This window comes from Microtus oregoni, unplaced genomic scaffold (assembly GCF_018167655.1).
Source record: "Microtus oregoni isolate MIOR12 unplaced genomic scaffold, Mior012 000015F_ref0000493, whole genome shotgun sequence".
NCBI classification, from domain to species: domain Eukaryota; kingdom Metazoa; phylum Chordata; class Mammalia; order Rodentia; family Cricetidae; genus Microtus; species Microtus oregoni.
Genome location: NW_024543074.1, coordinates 27,137,939 through 27,158,088, shown reverse-complemented (window position 1 = coordinate 27,158,088; position 20,150 = coordinate 27,137,939).

Genomic DNA, 20,150 nt, shown 5'->3' with positions numbered 1-20,150 from the left:
CCAGGGGTAAGATCAGTGCCCATGCCGAGCCTCTGTAAATGGGATCTCCTGAGTTCAGGGCTATTTGTCTGGATGGAGAGAGGGCAGTTGGGACAGGTACAAGGAGAGAGATGGATAGGCAAGCGTTGACCATCAAGAGAAGCGGGGGAAGATGATAGGGATGTGAGGGTGCCTGGGACCTAGAGCAGGGCAGCCTAACACAGCAGAGAATAAGATCAGGCTTATGGACAAGACTCTGCATACTGGATACATAGAATGTGCAGGAGTCAGCAGCCAGGAAGGCCTCGGGCAGAACGTTCCAGGACAGGAATGTCTGTGGGTACAGGCCTGAAGCGAAGGAGGCAGCTCTTGAGTGTGTACCCAGGGCAGGAGTGAGGGTTCAGATCAGGGAACTGAAGGTCAAGCATGGAGACTAAGACGTGACCTTGGGTGGGGTTGATAGACTGTCTGGGTCCTTTAGCAGTGAGGGACCCAGCTCTGGGACTGAGCCTAAACAACACATGGCTTAACCTCCCTGAGTAGGTTTCCCTCCTTATGTATAAAGACTCTCGTGAGAACATCCTTTTGTTTCAATGATACTTGCTGAGGGCTTCCTGGGCGCTGGGATGTCTAAGGTGCAGAATAATAGACCTCATGGGGACTCAGGTCAGAATACAGTGGAAAAGTGGAGCATGGACAAGACAAGCAGGTAAAGGTGGCAAGGCTGGGAAGTTATGCAGGATAGTCGGTGAAGAGAAATTACCTACAGAGTCCCACTTAGAGACAAACACTCTTAGTGTGTTGGGGCTTCTCCTTTTATTCTTCTTTCAAAAGCAGTGGATGATTTAGTTGTATCCAGGAGAAAAGTTCTGATGTCTTGGAACATACAGACAATCGATGCTATTATGTAACAGAAGAATATAGGTCAAGGCAACCTGTTTAGCTCCCATGTTCTCCCCAGGATCAGCTTTTGCAAACCAATCAGGAAACAGAGACCTATGGCAGATCATTAGATACCAGGAATTCTCTGGGTTACCTGCCTTGATATTCACCTCACTGTTCCGCCACCTGGTTCCAGGGTCGCTATGCATTTTGGTCAACCATTCCACTTAGTAATTAGTTACTCATCCCCTCTAAAACCACACACATGTAATTCCAGCATTGGGGAGACAGAAAGGCAGGAGGACAACAAGTTGGACATTACTTTTGGAGGTATCCTGTTACAGGGTGAAAGAATCCAGTACTTAACATGACCTTCTCATTTGGGTAACATTTGTGCTCTAGGGGGAGTTTGTAGTGTCATTTCAATTGTATTTTAATAAGTAAAGACTGCCTGGAGATCTGAGAGTAAAACAGTCCCCCTGGTCAGCCTTACAGACCAGATTATGGCAACACACACACCTTTAATCCAAGTAGGCACACTAGTTGCCATTGAAACTGGGCGGTGCATACCTTTAATCCAGGTGGTGCGTGCCTTTAACACCAGCCATAGACAGGAATATAAGATGCAAGAGGGGGGAGAGACAGCTCTCACACACAGTCTCATTCTGAGATTCCAGGAGGCAGGATCACCATTTCAGACTGAGGTCGAGGTAAGAGCCAGTGCCTGGCTGTTTCACTTTTCAGATCTTCAGATTGAACCCCAATTTCTGACCCCGAATTTTTTATTAATCGTGTTTCATTTAATTGTGCCTCAGGAGTTGTTGGCACAGCCCTCCTTAGTGGGAAAATAAAACCCAGATCTTCCACGTGTAGAGACAGTTTTGGGAGGGAGAAAGATAAGAGTGGCCACTCAAGGTCTGGTTCTGTTGCTGTAGGATGTCCACAGGTTCACAGTGTGACGCATTGTTTTGTCTTTGACGGGGAAAAGGTCGGAGGCTGTAAGGCTTGTCGTGATAAGGCAAGGAAAGGTGAGCTGAGGGTGAGGTGCGCTGATCACCAGCTGGAGCTCTGATGGTCAGCGAGATCTTAGGGACACCAGTATTGGTTTTATTTTTCGTGTTTTTACAGGGCTGGGCATGGAACCCAGGGCCTGTCTGGTTTGCCAAGTGCTCTACCACTGGGTTCCATCTGCAACCCCTGCCCCTCCCCGGGTTTTGGACACCATGTTTTATTGTGTAGCTTGTCCTGGTCTGGAACTGTGTAATTCAAGCTGGCCTTGAATTTGAGATCCTCCTGCCTCAGCTTCCATGTGCTGGGATCCAGGTAGCTGGTCACTAATTTTGAGTACACCATTCAGTGTTATGGAATAGATTCCCACAGTTGTGAGACAGTCACCACCGTCTACCTGCAGACCAGGTTATCTCTCATAACTGACACTCCATCCTGATAAATACAAACTCCCAGCTTGTCCCTCCACCTGCCCCACAGCCCAAGGCTGATGTCTCTCAGCACCTCACACAAGTGGAGCCACAGTGTTGCCTTTATGTTTATTTCACTTAGCATAATAAACTCAGTATTGATCAGTCTTCATTTCATCTTTCGAGACAGGCTCATCAGTTTGGCTAGGCAGGCTCGCCAACGAGCCCCATTGGTTACAGAGAGGCTTCCCAGCTTCTGGCTTTGGCAAAGGTCCTGGGGATCTGAACTCGGGTCTTCATACTTTCGCAGCTCTCATCCCTACCTTTTACTAAGAAATGTGAGCCTGTGTCTTCTCTGATGCCCATGTGTCTGCTCCACCACCAGGAGTACTTCTGGTGAAGAAAAGCAGGTTAACTCAGAGTGAGGTGGCGATGGTCTCTGTTCTCTGCATCAATTTGGTGGACCTGGGGACTCTGGCTTCCCTGACTCTCAGTAAGGCTGGGTTGTGCTTCTGTTTCTTGGTTCTCCCCAGGTTCTTAGCCAAGGGGACCATGTCTGGTATCAATCAGTCTTCGAAAGGCTGTTATGTCCCAGGATGTCCTGTGCCCAGAACTGTTAGGAGTGGGAATTGGTGGCTCCAAAAGTGGCCATTCCCTACCAAGACTGTGAAATGGACTAAAGGAGCTGAGGCAAGTGTGCACACCCTCAGGTGGGACTCTTGTCAGTCTCCAGGAGCATTCCGGCACAGCGCCCTCTGTTTTTCTTCCAAACATCTGATAACTGCTATTTCTTCACTCTCTGGTGAACTCTTCAGTGAAGCCTTTCTCAGCATAAATCCATGGGTATTCTCTACATGGACACAGGCTGACTGGAAAGCAAACAGTGATGCAGAATCGGGGAAGGAGATGCTTTGCTCCTCCTGGCTCTGGGGATTCTGGGAGCAGGAGCATCTACTGAATTGAGCACATATTCAGTACTTGGACTCCATATGGCTCATACCCATCAGATCCAAGCCCTCATGGCCAGCAAGTGAAAGACCCTGGGGAGTGAGAGCAGACTCAACAGTGAGGTCTAGACAGAATCACAATACAAACAGCAAGCTCTACCATATCACACCAAATTCTGCACTAGGGCACCTGCATAACGAGAGTAAACAGGGCTTAGGGAGCTCTCCATGGGCCAGGTAGTCTAAGTTCACTGCATTCATTTGGCTCAATTTACTCCCCTCCATGTCCCCGGGGTTGTGATGATCATTGTAGATGAAGTCATGGAGCCTCAGTGACATTGTGTCTTCCGATTTCATGCACCTAGTATGTGGGATTTGGCTTGTGAGCTTGGGCTCTCTGAAACCAGAATCTTGAGCTCATGCATGCCTTGCCATTTGACCCTAAAGCAGGCTGATCTGAATTCTGGGAGGATTTGGGAATGCATGGTCTAACAAGGAAAGCAGAGCTGATGGAACCACCAAAATGGCGATCCCCAGGGCACTGGGCTGTCGTGTTTCAGGTTATTTCTGTCATTTTATCCTCTAAAGCATGTTTGGGAAATACCCCTGAGCTTTGTGTTGGAGTCTGGAGTGATGAGAACTAGGGCTAATTAGTTTTAGTGTCTTGCCCTGGGGAAAGACTGTAGCCTGAAGGACTCTGGGTAAATTTGGTTCAGAGATGCAGGTGAGGTAATCCGCATGCAGACTGAACCAAGGTTTTCATTCTGAAATGCCTTTGAGGTAAGTGAGCAACAATGAGCTGGTTGGTCCCCCCAGCTGATGAATGCAGCCTTCTAGCATGGATTCAGGTTTGCCGTCCCTTTGAATGGTTTGGAATTTCTTGCCAATACTTGGTTCTTGCAGACCCTGTGGATTTGACTGCTGATTCTACAGACCAGTCATTTTATGCCTGCCCAAGACCCATGGGGACCTTGAGGGCTCCTTTCAGCTCATACTCACACTCATATCCACAGCTGGCTACTTACTCAAACTCCTGGAATACTGAGTCATGGCTTGACCCCAGGGCCCAGGAACCCTCTGCCCTAGAGGAGGCAGTAGGCAGGCCTGGTCTGGCATTCCTGATGGAGGCATCTGACTTCCCTGGCCACAGCTGGCATTGACAAATTGGGCTTCTTCTCTTTCCATAGCCTGGCTGTGAAGGCTTCTGTGCCTGGCTGATCAAACAAAACTTCAGCAGGGACTGGCAAGGTAGCTACAGGGCCACTGTTTCTGTCACAGGGCAGTGGCAGGAATCCTGTATGGTCAGTGGCAAAGGTGCACTGCAGAGGCCTGTCATGATACTGGGATGGACTTCTCTGGAGAGTCTTTTCCCACCCTGAGAGCCATATGCTAAGCAGAAGTCCTATGGTTTGAATCTATAGTATCTCCCATAGGCCCATATTGTGGGATGATGGCTTCCAGGGTGGCAATACTGGTTTAGGGGGCTGAGGAGCCTTTAGGAGGTGGGAAATGGATGGGAAATGTAGGTCGCTAGAGGTGAGTCTTTGAAGGTGGCAGCTGGGCCCTGGTTCTTACCACTGTGCTACATAGTCTCATATTGACCACCCTCTATACCACCTGATCCATCATTCTGAATTCCACCATACCTGCCCCACCATGATGGACTGAGACTCTCAAACTGGGAGCTAGAGTAAACACCTCCTCCTTTAAATTGTGTCTGTCATGTATTTTCTCATGGTGACACAGACGTATATGGTACAGAATCTACAGGAAATGTAGATTAAAAATGATGAGCTAATTGGTTGGATGATAACTTCCAGTCATAGCAACAGTGGGGTCATGAGCCAGGAAAAAAAAGGATAATTAAGAAAGTTGATGGGGCTCTGGAAATAAAACACACCCGAGGATCTGGGAGAGGATCGTTAGCTCATCCCAGGCCCCCCAAAATTGGAAAAAGATCTCCCAGCGAGGTGGTGCTTCCTACTTTCCCAGTCTATTTCCTTTACTGCTTTGTAAAGACTTAATTTTTCTTAATTGTGTATAGGTGCATAAGTGTAGGTACCTGAGGAGACCAGAAGGGGGCATGAGACCCTTGGAGCTGGAGTTATAGGTGGTTGGGAGCCATCTGACATGGGTGTGGGGAACTGAACTCCAGTCTTCTGCAAGAGCAATAAGAGCTCTTACCTGTGGAGCCTTCTCTCCAGCCCACCTTTCTTTACTATTATCTCCTCATCCTTTTCCAAGATGGTAGAGGAAAGCCTCTACCGTCACACAGATGAGGGGCAGGGGAACACTGAGATTTACCCAGGGTCCCACAGCTAAGTTGTGCAATGCAGGTTCAAACTCATCTCCTCCCCTGCTTCAAGATCCTTTCCCTTGACTTTGCATAGCACTTGACACTGTGTGTGACTTCTGAGCATCCGATCGAGAAGTGGGGTATCTGGTGGGTTGAATATTAGTGCCCATAGCTGTTTAGTGGCTGAATACATGGGGTCTCTGGGGAAAACTTGTCAGAAGACTTTTGAGTAGGAACTTCCAGGGGACACCTGCAATTTATTTATCAGACTTCCTGATGACGACGCCAGGAGGGACAGCCAATAACACACCAGCTGGAAGAGGGGAGAAGACCGCAGAACATTCGATGTGTTCATGGCACTGTGGACCAGCTGCAGAACCTTGGGCAAGTTGCTTAATGAGAGCAGATGTTTAATGAATGTCCCCTCCCTCTCCTTTCTTCCCTCTGGAAAGAGAGAGAGAGAGAGAGAGAGAGAGAGAGAGAGAGAGAGAGAGAGAACTGCTGTCTTCAAGTATTTAAAGCTCCAAAGCTCCATTTGACTAAAGAGGTGTCGTCTGTATCGTAACCTGGTAGCTACCAGCTGAGTCCTGCGGACTGCCAGCCTGGGATCCTTTCCTAGTTCTGCTGTGTAGTAGTTTCCAGATTGCAGGCAAGTTGTACCCTTGAGTCTCTCCTATGAAACAGATCACAGCAGCACTGAGCTCCCAGGACGGCTGTGGAACCTACTCTAAATGGCAGCCAGATGCTCACATGCTGAGAGAGTGTCCTGTGCTCTTAGGGTCCAGGAAGGAAAAATGAGATCAGTGCTGCAGTCACAGGGGGTCAAAGCTCTGCTCCATACCCTTCAGAAATGCTCAGACCTTTCTCTTGATGAATGCATTTCCGTACCTCCAAGGAGAAAACAGAAACTCTTAAAACGACTTCTGCAGTCATCTCATGTGGCTTGGGACAAGACAGGCTCATTTTGCATCCTTTGATTTCTGGCTCTCTGCACTCCACCTGTAACAACCTTTGAAATTCCCTGCATGTGCCGTGCTTTCTCCTCTGGCCTCGGGGCCTTTGTCCATGCAGTTTCTTCTGCCTAGAACATTCTTCCCTCCTCCTGGTATTTCTCCAGGGGTCTTTGAGTTTTCAGGTTAAGCATCAAATTTTCAATGAAACCTTTCCAGATTCTCCAAGTGAAGATAGTTCTTATTTGGTTCTTTCTTTGCTTCTCTTTGCATGCATGTGGCTGAACCCTGGGCCGTGGCCTACCACTGCACGTAACCCCATACACTCATGACACACTGTTCTCCTCTATGACAGCACAGACTGATTATTCATGCAATTAGTTAACTTGATGTCATCCTGAACCTCATGAGAGCAAGCACAGCCCTGCCTTACTCACTGTGCACAGAAGGTCCCCTGTTCAGTGCATGGCTGGTACTCAGGAAACATCCTTGGGCTGGGTGAGCACACTTCCACACCACCACAGCTGGATAGGGCTACCCAGGGGACTGTGAACTCTGTGACTAAAGCTGGGGCACCTGGATTGAAGAGACTCTGGGTGAGCTGCAGCTTCTGCTTGCCACCGGCCTTCAAGGTCTCAGTCTGCAAAATTTTCAGGACATCAGCCAAGACTCTGGAGCTGAGGTTTGATTCTTCCAGCAGAGAGGAGTGTAGCACCTGGCAGAAAGGGGGAGAGGGTGGATTCCCCAGTGTGGGGAAGGACTGCTGCGAGAGAAGAAGGTGGGGGGGGTGCAACAGGACGGCCTGGCTGAGGCGTCCAGAATCCCCAGGTCTTGGGTATCCACTACTATTAGGCCTTCCTGCTTCTGCCTACCTTTTGTAGAACCCTAGACTATTCTTTCAATCTTAACCAAAAAATGTCCCCAGATACCAGGCCAGCAAAAAGACTGAGAGAGGGTCTAAAAAGAGGGTGGGGTGAGTGGTCTCCTCAGTAAGAGGTTGCAGGTGTGCCCCCACTGAGCACTGAGGTAGGCATGAATCCTTGGGAGCACGTGGGGTCATGACCTGCACACAGATAAATACCTGTTCTACCTGCTTGTGTTTAATATGTCACGGATGAGGCCTGCTTCCAGGATTCCTGCTTGTGTTCACTCATCCAGTTCAAAGGTACCCAGAGCAGTCATGACAGCAAGGTTACTAGAACCCGGAGGCACATATGCCCCTCTCCTGCAGCTCGCAGGCTTAAGAGGCCATTGCCAGCCTTGGGCTCACCAGCAATCAAGGGCAGGATCCTGGCGAATTTCTCCCCTGCCAAGACACAAATCCCTCGGAGGTGCACTGAGTTATTTTTGAGTCTTCTGTGCACAATCTTATCCCTCGTTTCCAGGAATTGCATTGGCACCCGAGGCCCTTGCAAGCTGCAATTTACTAGAACAAAATCAAATCCCCAGTCAGATTCAGAAAGCAATGAAATAAATAGAATTGCATTTTTCATTTTGCGTCAAGACTGGGGGACACGCCCACGCACAGCTCCAGTGCCCCTTGTTTCTCATCCTTTTCGAGAGACTATTGGTCAGTTGGAGGAGACTTTGCTTTAAACGGGGACCCTGGGGGAAAAGAGGCAAACAAAGCTCCCTTTCCTTCCCAGGTCTTCCGAAGCCAACTGTTTCCCTGGTTTGTTTCTTCAGTCTGCAGACTTCTCCTCCCCAAACCTTCCCCCTGCTTGTTTTTCTCAAGAAAGAGCAGGAACTGAGCATCTAGAAAAGCAGGCATCCATGGAAGAGCTGGCTGTGCATTTTCCAGCGGACAGAGAGGGGCCTTTCCGATGATTGTGGGGAGTCACCTTTCCACACAGCAGGCTAGAGCTCAGAGTCTGAGGCACAGACGGCACTGAGGGCCTCCTCTGCCTTCTTCCTTTTTTGCTGTCTCCATCTGTGTGCTGGCATCGCCTGGACCGGCCTCACTTCCTTAGGACAGGGTGGATGGTCTTGGAACATGCAGGTTGTTATCAGTGTTTTTAGACTCAGCTCCACCCTGCTCTGTGTGACTAACTTCTACATGGCCAGAAATTCGACTTTTAACTCTCTTGTTGCTCATAGTGAGTCAGGCTCTGGCCATCAGTCAGAACAAGGTGACCATGTTTTTTGAATCTTCTTGGGGTTGGAGGATAACACTTGTGACATCGCAGAGTCTAACTGAAGATGCTGAGGCTCAGAGGGACTTAGTAACCAGTCCAAGGTCACACAGCAAATTAGGCCCAGTGTCTCTGAGTTCTCTAGTTGCTCCACAAGGCCCAAGATTCAAGGGAGCCCTTCTGAGCTGTGTCCTTGGCATGGGAAGTGGAATGAGATGTCTGGCAGAGCTGAGCTCTGTGGCAGAATGACAAATGGCTCCCTTGTATTGCTAGGAAGTGGGTTCTGGGAACCAGGGCAGCAAGAAGAGCCATTTGTCCACCTCCCAGTCACCATTGCAGGGAGTGACAAGGAGCAGGCTGTGGATTTCCCAGCTCATTACTGGCAGGGACTGCCACCAGGCAACCAGCACTTCAAACAGGAAGTATAGCCTATTCCTGAGGCCAAGGCTAGGCAAAGAGCATCCTTTTCATGGAAACTGCTACGAAAGCCAGAGCATCTCAACCCTGCAATTTCACGTATCTAGGTATGTGTAATCCCTTAAGCACTGTAATATGCAGACTGTGGTTAGATGGATTCTCATTCCTAGATGATGAGAAGGCACTCAGCAAGGGCCTGTCAAAGCCTTAAGGCCCCTCTACTGTCTTCAGAATTCCCTTTCTAGACATGTACCCTATGAGATAGCAGAGATAGAGACAAAGATGTATGTTGCAGTACTAAATTAGATCCAGTCTTAACAGTCTACCATTCAAATGAAGCAGTAGACTGTGGTGTCTCCATCTGGTAAATTATGAATCATTAGAAAATTGTGGAAAGAATTCTAATGGAGATAGAAAATGCTGGTGATGGTATCAGGTGAGAACATCAAGACACGTATCTGTAGATGCAGTGACCTTCCACCTCTGTGACTGTGCTTAAAGCAATTAAGAGTTATTCTTCAAATTGTGTGTGTGTGTGTGTGTGTGTGTGTGTGTGTGTGTGTGTCGGCATGTATGTGCATGTGAGTGCAGGTGCCCATAGCAGCCAGAAGAGGGCATTGGATGGCCTGCAGCTGTTGTGAGGTACCTGGCATGGTGCTGGAAACTGCCCTGCAGTGCTGTGGAAGACAACTGTATACTCTTCGCTCAGGAATGGTCTCCAGCCTTCCTCCCACAATGGCTGTACTATTATCTCTACTTCCCTGACCTTGGAGCAGTGAAGGCAAGAGAGAACATGTCAAATGTGAATGCTTTCTTCCTGAAAGGGAGCCACTGGGTAAACTAAACAGTTCCCATTTTTTCAGGTTTTTATTTCTGACATTTTTTTTTCTTTTCTAATTGTCTCATCTTCCTCCTACCTGCTGGGCCACTTGAGTTTCAGCCCCCAGGGTAGATGCTCGAAGAGGGCCCTTAGTCCTCAAACTCCCAAGTCCTCTGCAACTTTGGGCTCACTCACTATCCCCATTTTATTCCCATACTCGAGGCTCCATAAAGAAAACCCTGCTCTTCTCTACTTAAGTCTTCCCCACCCCTACCTATCTGGGGCTTCTCCAGCAATGTGATGTCTCAGGTCCCTTCAGCGCAGTCTGAACACATGTGACTTTGTGTCCCCACTTTAACCAGCCCCCATTACTGTTGTCCTTGGAGCAGAGTGTTTTTACATCCATCCACCTCCCATGTCCTGGTGCCCCACATAGTGTTCTGTGATGGCTCTTTATATTCTAGGTAATCAGTCATAGACTCAGAGAGGTTCAGGCTGTTGTCCAAAGTCACAGCTAACAAGAGAAGCAGAACTGACCCCAGAACTCAGGTCTTCTTCTCTCCAAATGTCCATAGGCTTTCTCTGCACCGGCTATCTCAGGGTGGAAGAAATTCAGGATGTTTTATGTATTTGAAAGGCTCAGGACAATAGCCCCATTGATAAAAAAGAATAATAGATATGGCTGGGGGTGACCAAGGGGATGACATTTAGAGACACAAGTAGGTTATCTCTTTCTCTGGAAAGCTGACCCCTGCCTTGGGCATCCTTTTGGGTGCCAGGGAAGCCCACTCAGGTAAGTATTCCTGTTCATACAAGTGATTGAGAACACTGGCATTAATCTCTGAGTGTCATGTGGCCACAGAGTCACTCACATTCCACCCCAGCTCTGGGGCTTACTTGCTGTGTGATCCTGGACAAGTTACTTAACCACTCTCATCCAGATTTCTTATTGTAACATGCTTGTGGTTATAGTTCCTGGCCTCCCAGGACCATGGAGAGGACCAAGGGAGTGAATCAGTGTAAAGAGCTCACAGTAGCCCCAGGCACACCTCAAGCCTGATACAAACGCCGTGCATCTGTGCCTGCCAGTTTGTCCCATGATGTGGACAAAGGGACACGGCATTGATCACTGGGAGACATGGCTCTGTCCTGACTCTGTCCATAACTGTCTTTTCCTCTCACTGTGCCTGGCTGTCCCCTTCCAGGTGTGGGATCTGGGAGGTTGAAGATTCATCCAGGGGGATTCTTCCCGGTTGCTTCTTTGATTGTCATAGGGCTAAGTGTCTTGAGTAGATGGAAGACTAGGGGGAGTCACAGCTTCCTCATGCCCCACTTCTAGATTAGCAGCCTGTACTGTGTGCTGAGGAGCAGACATGGGCCCACCCTGCCCTCCAGGGGCCGATTGTACTCCTTTTCCTTTTGGCAAAGTCCAAAACCCAACTCCAGTGGAGCCTTTGGATGAATTGGTCAGACCCCAGTTCTGGAGAGACCCAATCATTATACACTTCAGAGTGGTGGTCTGTAAACAAATTTAGGAGGCTGGGTGATCCCAACTGGGGTACAGAAAGGTCCACAGGAAGTGACCAGAGCTGTGAGAACAATGATCCTCAGAAGACAGTCACCGGGACTGAGACCATCTACTGAGGTTGGCAGAAGGACTCCAGGGGAGGGACTAACCACAGGACCTTGGACAGCTCTGGTGAGGATGTGGGAAGCAAGAATCATTTTCCCTGGGGTGAGCTTGAAAGAGCTATCCCCAAAGCACTGAGGTGTACCTGAACAGGCTCCCTGTGGGGCTGCTGGGTGTTCCCTCTATCCCAGCCCCCAGGATTTCCCACTGCAAAGAGGAAGCTGGCAAGTTCGGGCCAGCTGCACAGCCAGCAGGGGCCTGGAGCTGGAATGCAGACTGGGGATTGTACAGAGGGGTAGCAAGCAGATCATAGCCTGGGGCGGCCCCTTTCACAGAGTGTGCAGCCCGGCCTCCCTGAGCTTCTCAACTCCACACCATCTGCTCCGTCAGACCCCCTGTTTAAATTCTCCGCGTGTCTTGCCTTGCACAAAATAATTAGCATCCATTTGTTCCTAGTGCTCGCTCTGCGACATTACTCATTGCAGGAGCTTTCAGCGCGCCTCACAGACGCTCCCATTTCCACGCAAAGTTGAAAATGGCTTAAGTGGGACTCCGCGGGTCCCACTCACTTCGGCTCGCTCACCAGCATCTGGCGCGGGCTTTCATTTCCTCCCACGCGGTTCTTAGTTGCCTTCTGTGGGGCCTAATAGTGAGAAGGGAAATGAGGGACTCAGGCAAGAGGAAAAACTGGCTTCCGTGGGCGCCTTGGATGCTGGAAAGTCAATCTAGGAGTGTGTGGACTGGGGGAGACATTTAAGGTGGCAGCCACTTGGGCCCTTCCGCAGGCACGGGACTCTGGTAGGAAGAAGCATATGAGCTGAGTAGTGAAGGACCTAGAGACACCCCATTGCAGCTCAGGCATGAAGTCTGCTGTCGAGCAAAGCTTTGTGCCATCTGCAACTAGCATGCCCCATCACAGAGCAAGCACCAAGCTGCTGGGGGCGCAGAGCCCTTCGGCTGCTTTTCCAGCGAGCAGTGCCTCTTGCTCTCTGAGAACTCAGCTAGCCAGCTTCTCTAGTCAGACTTCAGATTCCTGCCAGACAAGCCACGGAGGAGCCTCCTGGATGCCTTGTGGACTGAGCATAGCAGGCAACCGTGCCTCCTGCTCCCTGCTCTAGGAAATGATGTCACTTACAAGGTTTTCAATCCTTTAAGGCAGTGGTTCCCAACCTTCCTAACTCTGTGACCCTTTAATACACTTCCTCATGTTGCGGTGACCCCTAACCATAAAATTATTCCCATTGCTACTGTAATTTTGCTACTGTTATGAATTATAATGAAAATATCTTTTTTCTGATGGTCTTCGATGACCCCTTTGAAAGTGCCATTGGCCCCCCAAAGGGGTGTGGAGACTCACAGGTGTACTCAGTGCCATAAGCTCTTCCCTGAAGGCAATGTAAAGGTCCCACCATAAACAGGAGAGACTGAGATGGAGAGACCCACTTCTCGGCTTCTCTTCACCCATGTGTAAAATATGTAGAATGCAAAGGTTGGACCAGATGATCTCTAGGGGCTTACCACACCCTGTTTCTCCCGGGGCTGTGTGCTTTATGAATGTGCTTATCCTCAAACGGCCCGGTATGAAATGGTGTTGGTGGACACAGGATCTCCACCACATTGTGGGGCAGCAGCATGGTCTACACCACAGTATAGTGCAGCAGCATGGTCTCCACCATAATATCACAGTATCGGATAGCAGCATGGTCTCCACCATAATATCACAGTATCGGATAGCAGCATGGTCTCCACCACAGTGTGGGGCAGCAGCATGGTCTCCACCATGGTGTGGGGCAGCAGCATGGTCTCCACCACAGTATAGTGCAGCAGCATGGTCTCCACCACAGTATAGTGCAGCAGCATGGTCTCCACCACAGTGTGGGGCGGCAGCATGGTCTCCACCATGGTACTGGACAGCAGCATGGTCTCCACCACGGTGTGGGGCAGCAGCATGGTCTCCACCACAGTATAGTGCAGCAGCATGGTCTCCACCACAGTATAGTGCAGCAGCATGGTCTCCACCACAGTGTGGGGCAGCAGCATGGTCTCCACCACGGTACTGGACAGCAGCATGGTCTCCACCACGGTGTGGGGCAGCAGCATGGTCTCCACCACAGTATAGTGCAGCAGCATGGTCTCCACCACAGTATAGTGCAGCAGCATGGTCTCCACCATGGTGTGGGGCAGCAGCATGGTCTCCACCATGGTGTGGGGCAGCAGCATGGTCTCCACCATGGTGTGGGGCAGCAGCATGGTCTCCACCATGGTGTGGGACAGCAGCCTGGCGATTTGAGTGCAGGGACAACCTGGTTTTATCTTTCTGACCTGTGGGGATTTAAATTTCCTTCTCATTTCCAACGATGAGCTGAAATCCTCTCCTTGCCGTTTCATAACAGTCCTAGCTGGACATCAAGTAAGAAAATTACTATACAAATGCCTTGGGATATAGTGTTGGGGCTTTGCTTCTCAAGACAAACAACAAAACCCCCCAAAACAAAATACAAACAACAAAAATCTCTACAAAATCCAAAGACTTAGTAGTGGTGAAACCTCCCCCTCCCTAGAGAGAGCTCATAATCAACCCCTCCTTTGAGACTGTATACACATCCCATACCCACACATGAGCTGTGGCATATAAAACCTAAAGATACACATCTATAAAATATAGACAACTTTTAGAGAAATTTGGCCAATATCCATTCCCTCCTCCTCCCAAGAGCATGCTCCCACCCAGTTGCTATTGGGTTTGATTGTGGCTTTCTCTGGCTATATGACATGAACAAGGATTTGAGGTGTGTTTCCTTGGAGATTCCTTCACACTTCTACTTTGACCATGAGAGGAGAAGCAAGGCCCAGGTAACTGACTGGTCCCAAGAGAATGATAGGCCAAGTTAGAGCTATTCTCGTTCATCTGTGGTGGTCCTGAGTTGCCCTAAATAACTGTACAAACTTTGCATCTGTAACAAGTGGTTATTGTTGTATGTCACTAAGTTTCAAGATTTTGTTATGTAACAATAGTTTACTGACATTTATGGATACTGGTATACCTTGTTTTCTTTATATGTATTGGAAAATATGTTGGAAATTATTCTCTTTGATATAAGTTGCTGATTCTTTGTAATGGCCACATCTAATGTTTCTTTGTATAATATGTCTTTTATTCATGGGCATTTAGGTTGTTCCTGCCTTTTTCTCTTTTACTAATAATGCAAAGAGTAAGCTTCTCTGACTCTCATCACTGGTGTGGGGCACCGGGTGTCCCCTGTACCAGGGAGAACCGTGATACTTTTGTGCTCCAGCAAGGGCTACTGACCTGTCCCTTAGCCCCAGGACCACGGTGTTTGTTCCCCTTTCTGTGGGCAAGAAGCCTACATGTATTAGAGGCTCGCAGACAAGACACTAAAACTGAATCACAGGATGAGAAAATCAGCCACTGTGAAATCCCCTTCCTTCCTTTGATCATAGAGGAGGAAGCTGAGGTTGGGTGCAGAAAGAGTTTAAGGTTCCTGAAGAGCTGTTAATTTCCATTTGTAGAGTCATCAGTGGGCAAGTGTGTCTAGCTTATTCCATATTCATATTTAAAGACGCTGAATTGCTCTTAAATTGTCAGTTTCCATGCATGCATTGTGTACCTGAGGTCTTAGAGTGTGTATACATTATAGAATGCTAAACTGAGCTAATTAACATATGAATTCGCCTGCTTACTTCCAACAGTGGTGAGGGCACCAAAAATCTACATTCTTGGTCATTTTCAAAGTACAGGACAGTGTCATTAACCAGTCATCATTTTATACAATGGAGCTCTGATTTTTCCTCCTACTTCTGTGAAGTTCTCTACCCTTTGGTCAGCATCTCCCTGGGTGGGCTCCTATAATCATTCATTTTTACTAGTTAATTTTGTTTTGTGAAAAATAGGCTTGGGTTTCAGTTTGGTGAGAAAGATCAAATAATTGACTTTATTTTAGTAAAAAATAAATCTCAGTCAGATCCATTAATTTACAAAAGAAAGAAAGAAAGCCAACCAAAAAAAATTTCCTCAACTCAGCCAGCACTAATAGTTTGCTCAACCACCACAGTTATTGAAATAAGAAGCTTGACTTGTTACTCTAGCTTGACTCAGTTTTCCCAGTTCCCACTAATGCCTGACTTCTGGTCTGGGATCTAACTTGGGATCCTGCACTGTGTTGGGCAGACACATATGTTTACTTTTCTCCAGTAACTGACAGTTGCCAAGCCTTTCCCTTTCTTGAGTCTTCTGAAGATTGTGGAGAAATTTGTGAAGTGCTGCTCCATTCAGGCTAGTCTGTCCTCTCAGGCCAGCTCTGGAAGGAAGCCTTGCTTACCTTTCTCCCTGCATCATGTCAGAATGCTTGTGATGTAAATAGGTCTCAGGGGATCTGGTCATGGCCGAGGCCATCTTGTTCTCTGATGTCTGACAGATCCCTACTCCCGTCTCCCGAGGAAGACTGATCATCCACAACTTGTGGTCCCTCCTGGCCCAGCTCTGCAGTGTCCTCTGTGGAAGTCAGTCCCTCTGCTATGGACACCTTGCTCCCTGCTGTGGGTCCTGAATGGCAACCAGCTAGTCTCCAGTTAACTTCTTATTCAGGTGCTCTCTGAGAGGCATTGATTGGGGCTGGTTCGGAGGGAGATGTGAGGGAGATGTGAGGGAGCTCTTTAGTTCCCGGCTCCCTTTGGATGAAGCCTTTGAGGTTAGAAAATACAGACATTCCAGCAGGTGGGAGTCAGTACCACCCTTGTGCGGGCATCTCTACGACTCTTTTTCCTATCCCAGAGATTCTCCAGGCTGATCCCGCTCACCATCTGCTGCCAAGCCATTCCCGTGCTTGTCTTTCTTCCCTTTATGTTCAAGAAAATGTGCTGTGAAATCCAACCTGTCGTTCCTCGTGATCTGAAGAAACACATTCTGGCCCCTTCCCTGCTCCTGCTCTGTCTTGGCTCATGAAGACCTCAGGGGTTCAGACTGGCTGACAGCTCTCTCCCAGGCAGCCTGTGTTGGCCTAGGTCTTGGATAATATCATCCTGAGGAGAAAAGCCAATTACTGTGAGCTATGACTAATTAAGTACCACGGAGGGCAAAATCTCAGAAGCAAATGTCTAGCTCTCCCTGGGGTCTCTGTAATGAGATGGTGGCTGAGACAGTAGCTCCCCAGGGAACGCTTTTGACAATTTCAAGGCCTGAAACGGATCCCAACACTCAGCTCACCAAGTCTGGATTTCAACGTCACCTTGGCGAACTTCCATCTGACACACTGACTGGTTTCCTAGGCTATCAAGGTTGACGGATGAAGATTAAAAAAAAAATACCTTTTTTCCCCAATATGAGTCAATCTCTCATCTTTCTCTTTTGTGGGTAAAGTCCTGATTCAGGCACCAAAAATACACAGAAGACTTTGAGGAGCTTTAGCAAGTAGCTCTGTCTGGGCAGTAAGCGAATATGTGTATAAATACCACCAAGTGGGCTGTTAGCCCAGCAGATGCTTACTGTGGACAACTGAACCGCAGTCTTCACCATGCTGCACAAGACCAAAGTCCAAGGGCACTCAAGACCCTTAAATGCAGTGGCCTAGTACTGACAAAGAAGCCTCCCACATCTTCCCATGTGGCTTAAGTCCTCTCTGGACGGATTTCCATACCTACTGTGTATGCCGCTCATTGCCATCACCACTATGGGACAGAGCTGACTAGACTGTGGACACCCATCTTGCTATCTTGGTGCTGGGTTGGTGAGTGAGCCTTCCAGACCATGAGGATGATCAAGATTTAAAATAAGGTAGGGGGCCTCATCCCACCCTGGGGAGAGAAGCTTTCAAGCTAATCTGGAGAATGCTTCACAGATGTGTCCAGATGTGATACAAGTCCCAACAAGTTGACAATCAAGATTAACTACTACATTTGTCATCTCTGAATGTGTATGCACATACATATGAATGTAAACCCTGGAGCCCCATGGGAGAAGGACATTAGATGATGGTCTCTATGGGTTTGTTTGTTTTGTGACTGAGGAAACCGGAAACGTAGGCACTGAGGAGTAAGCAGCTTTTGCAATGCTGCACAGGAAGTGAATCGGACTTTCTGAATCAGAATTCTATCCTCACAGTTACAATGCAGAGACAAGGATGCAAACATGACAAACACACACACACACACACACACACACACACACACACACACACACTGCTAATTCCCGGGAGAATAAGACGACTACTACAATTTTTGAACCAAATTTGAAGCAAGCTTTATTAAATACCTACCAAGCCCATAGGTACTTCACTCCCAGAGTATGGCAGTGAAGTACCTTACTTAGGGGCTTTTCAAGGCAAAACCCACAAGGCTACGTACTTCCTGCCTCCAACAGCAGGGCTCACCTTAATGGAATCCTCAGTGGGCTCGGGGTACTCTGTTTCTCTCGATAGCTCCCAACACTACTCTTTCCTCAAACATTTGTTTCACCTGGGCCATCTCTCTACGGCCCATAAACCAACCTGAGTCAGTTTGTTTGATGTTCCTTAGACACAAATGACCCTCTCTGAATAGCAAAGAGGGTGGCGCCCTTCAGAGGAATTTATGATTCCCCTCTTGTGCGCCTCGCTTCTAAGTGGGACACTACCCAGAAAGGGACTTCTCAGCTTCTCCCCTGGCAGACAGGCTGTCTTCTGCAAGCAAAGCAAACGGGCTTCATTTTTTCAGACCCTTGGGTCCCATATCTCACCCAAGCTGTGGCCTCTGTAGTGTTGGGTGGAAACGCCATTAGCAGTAAGAACCCTTGGCAACAAGCATCTTTGGGGGTGTGAGGGACACTTCTTAGACCCAGTGAAACAAACAAGCAAACAAATAACCAGCCTGTAAGAATCTTGGAGAATTTAAGTGTTGGACCTGCTCTTACTGGTGTTCACTTTGTCTCTCTGGTCATCTTTCAGAAGAGTGACCCTGATGCCACCCCTTCATAAACACAGCATTCCAGTCCAGTGAGATGATGATCAGCTGACAGGTTGCAGTCCACAATCCGTCTGTCTGTCTGATATGATTCATTTTGTAACTAGCCTCATTGCATCCCATCCGCATCTCAAAAGTGTCCTCTACCCAGGACACTGGAGGAAACAGAGAAGGGAGACCAAATAAGGGACATTCTCACACTTGTTAAAGAAAACACCTATGTCCCCAAAAGGAGGGTGGTGGAGATTAAACAGTATTCCCAGAGTCACAATGCTGCCACAGGTTCACTGCTGATATGGTGGTTCAGGACTGTGGCGGAGGCACCCCAACCACTTTGCATACTGTCATTCAGCAGAGTGATGAGGAAGTGCTGACCCACTTAGCAGTGATATGAGAAGGTGACAGCCGGTGCTGGAGCTTGTACAATCTGGCCGGAAGGATCGCGTCTCCAGCCTGGCTGTCTGGAGCTCTGAGATCTCCATGAGGGTGACCTTGTGACTGAAGGTGACAGATGCAGTCTCTGACCAATATTCAAATGGGTCAAGGCAAAATTCAGCTCTATGTGGTGCACTTGAATTATGGGTCTCTTCTCTCTAGACGTGTGCTGTCCTCTTGCTCCTCTTTGGCCCCAGTACTACCTCATCTTGGAGTTCTGATACAATTTAACTTAATAATAATTCACTGAGCAGTGTGGCAAGAACCTCTTGTCTGTGTGATATTTGGATCAAAGTTGTATCTCTCTGTGTGTGTGTGTGTGTGTGTCAGAGAGAGATGATAATGAACATATGGATGCTGAAGCTGTATTCTGATCATGATCCCAGACTGAGCCATGAGTATGACTATCCACCTGAGCCTGAATGGTGGTCTCAGACTGAGTCCTGATTCTGGGCCTCTTGTTAGCTGCTTTCCTCATTGCTATGCTCAAACACCTGACAAGCACAGCTTAGGAGAGGGATCATTTTGGTTATGCTGTGTGGGTCTCAGTCCCTCACGGTGGAGAAGGCATGGTGGTGGGAAGAGTTTACTTTGGTGGCTGCAGAAGCAAAAGGCTGCTTGTTCACACCTCAGAAGACCAGACAGAGTTGGGACAGGAAGTGGAGTCAATGTATAAACCTCAAGGCCTGCCTCCTCAGAGAGCCACTTCTTCCAGCTAGTCCCTGCCTTTCAAAGGGTCTACTGTCTCTTAAAATGATTCCACTAGGGGGTTGGTCAAGTGTTTGAATATAGGAGCTGGGGTGGAGGGCACCTTTTTCGATCAGACTGTAATAGTCCTGGGGGAGAATTGTCTGTATTCTGTCAATCATGTATTTTAATAAAACGCTGATTGCCCAGGCAGAAAGTATAGTTGGGTCAACTAGACAGGAAGTAGAGGCAGAGCGATGAGAACAGGAGAATGCTAAGAAGGAGGAAGCCCATTTTTCCCATTCCAGCCCAGACCACCGAGAAGCAAGATGTAACCTGCCCCACTGAAAGGTACCGAGAGCCACGTGGCTAACATAGATAAGAATAATGGGTTAATATAAACCAAAAGAGCTAATAAGAAGACTGAGCTAATGGGCCAATCAGTTTATAACGTTATGGAGATCTCTGTGTTATTTTCTTTGGAGCTTGCTGGTTGCAGGCTACTGGGCGGGACAGAAACCCCAACAAGCAGGCCCTCATGTTACATAGTCCCAGAATAAAACCTAGTCATGGTCTCAGATTGAGCCCTGGTGGCAAGATAAC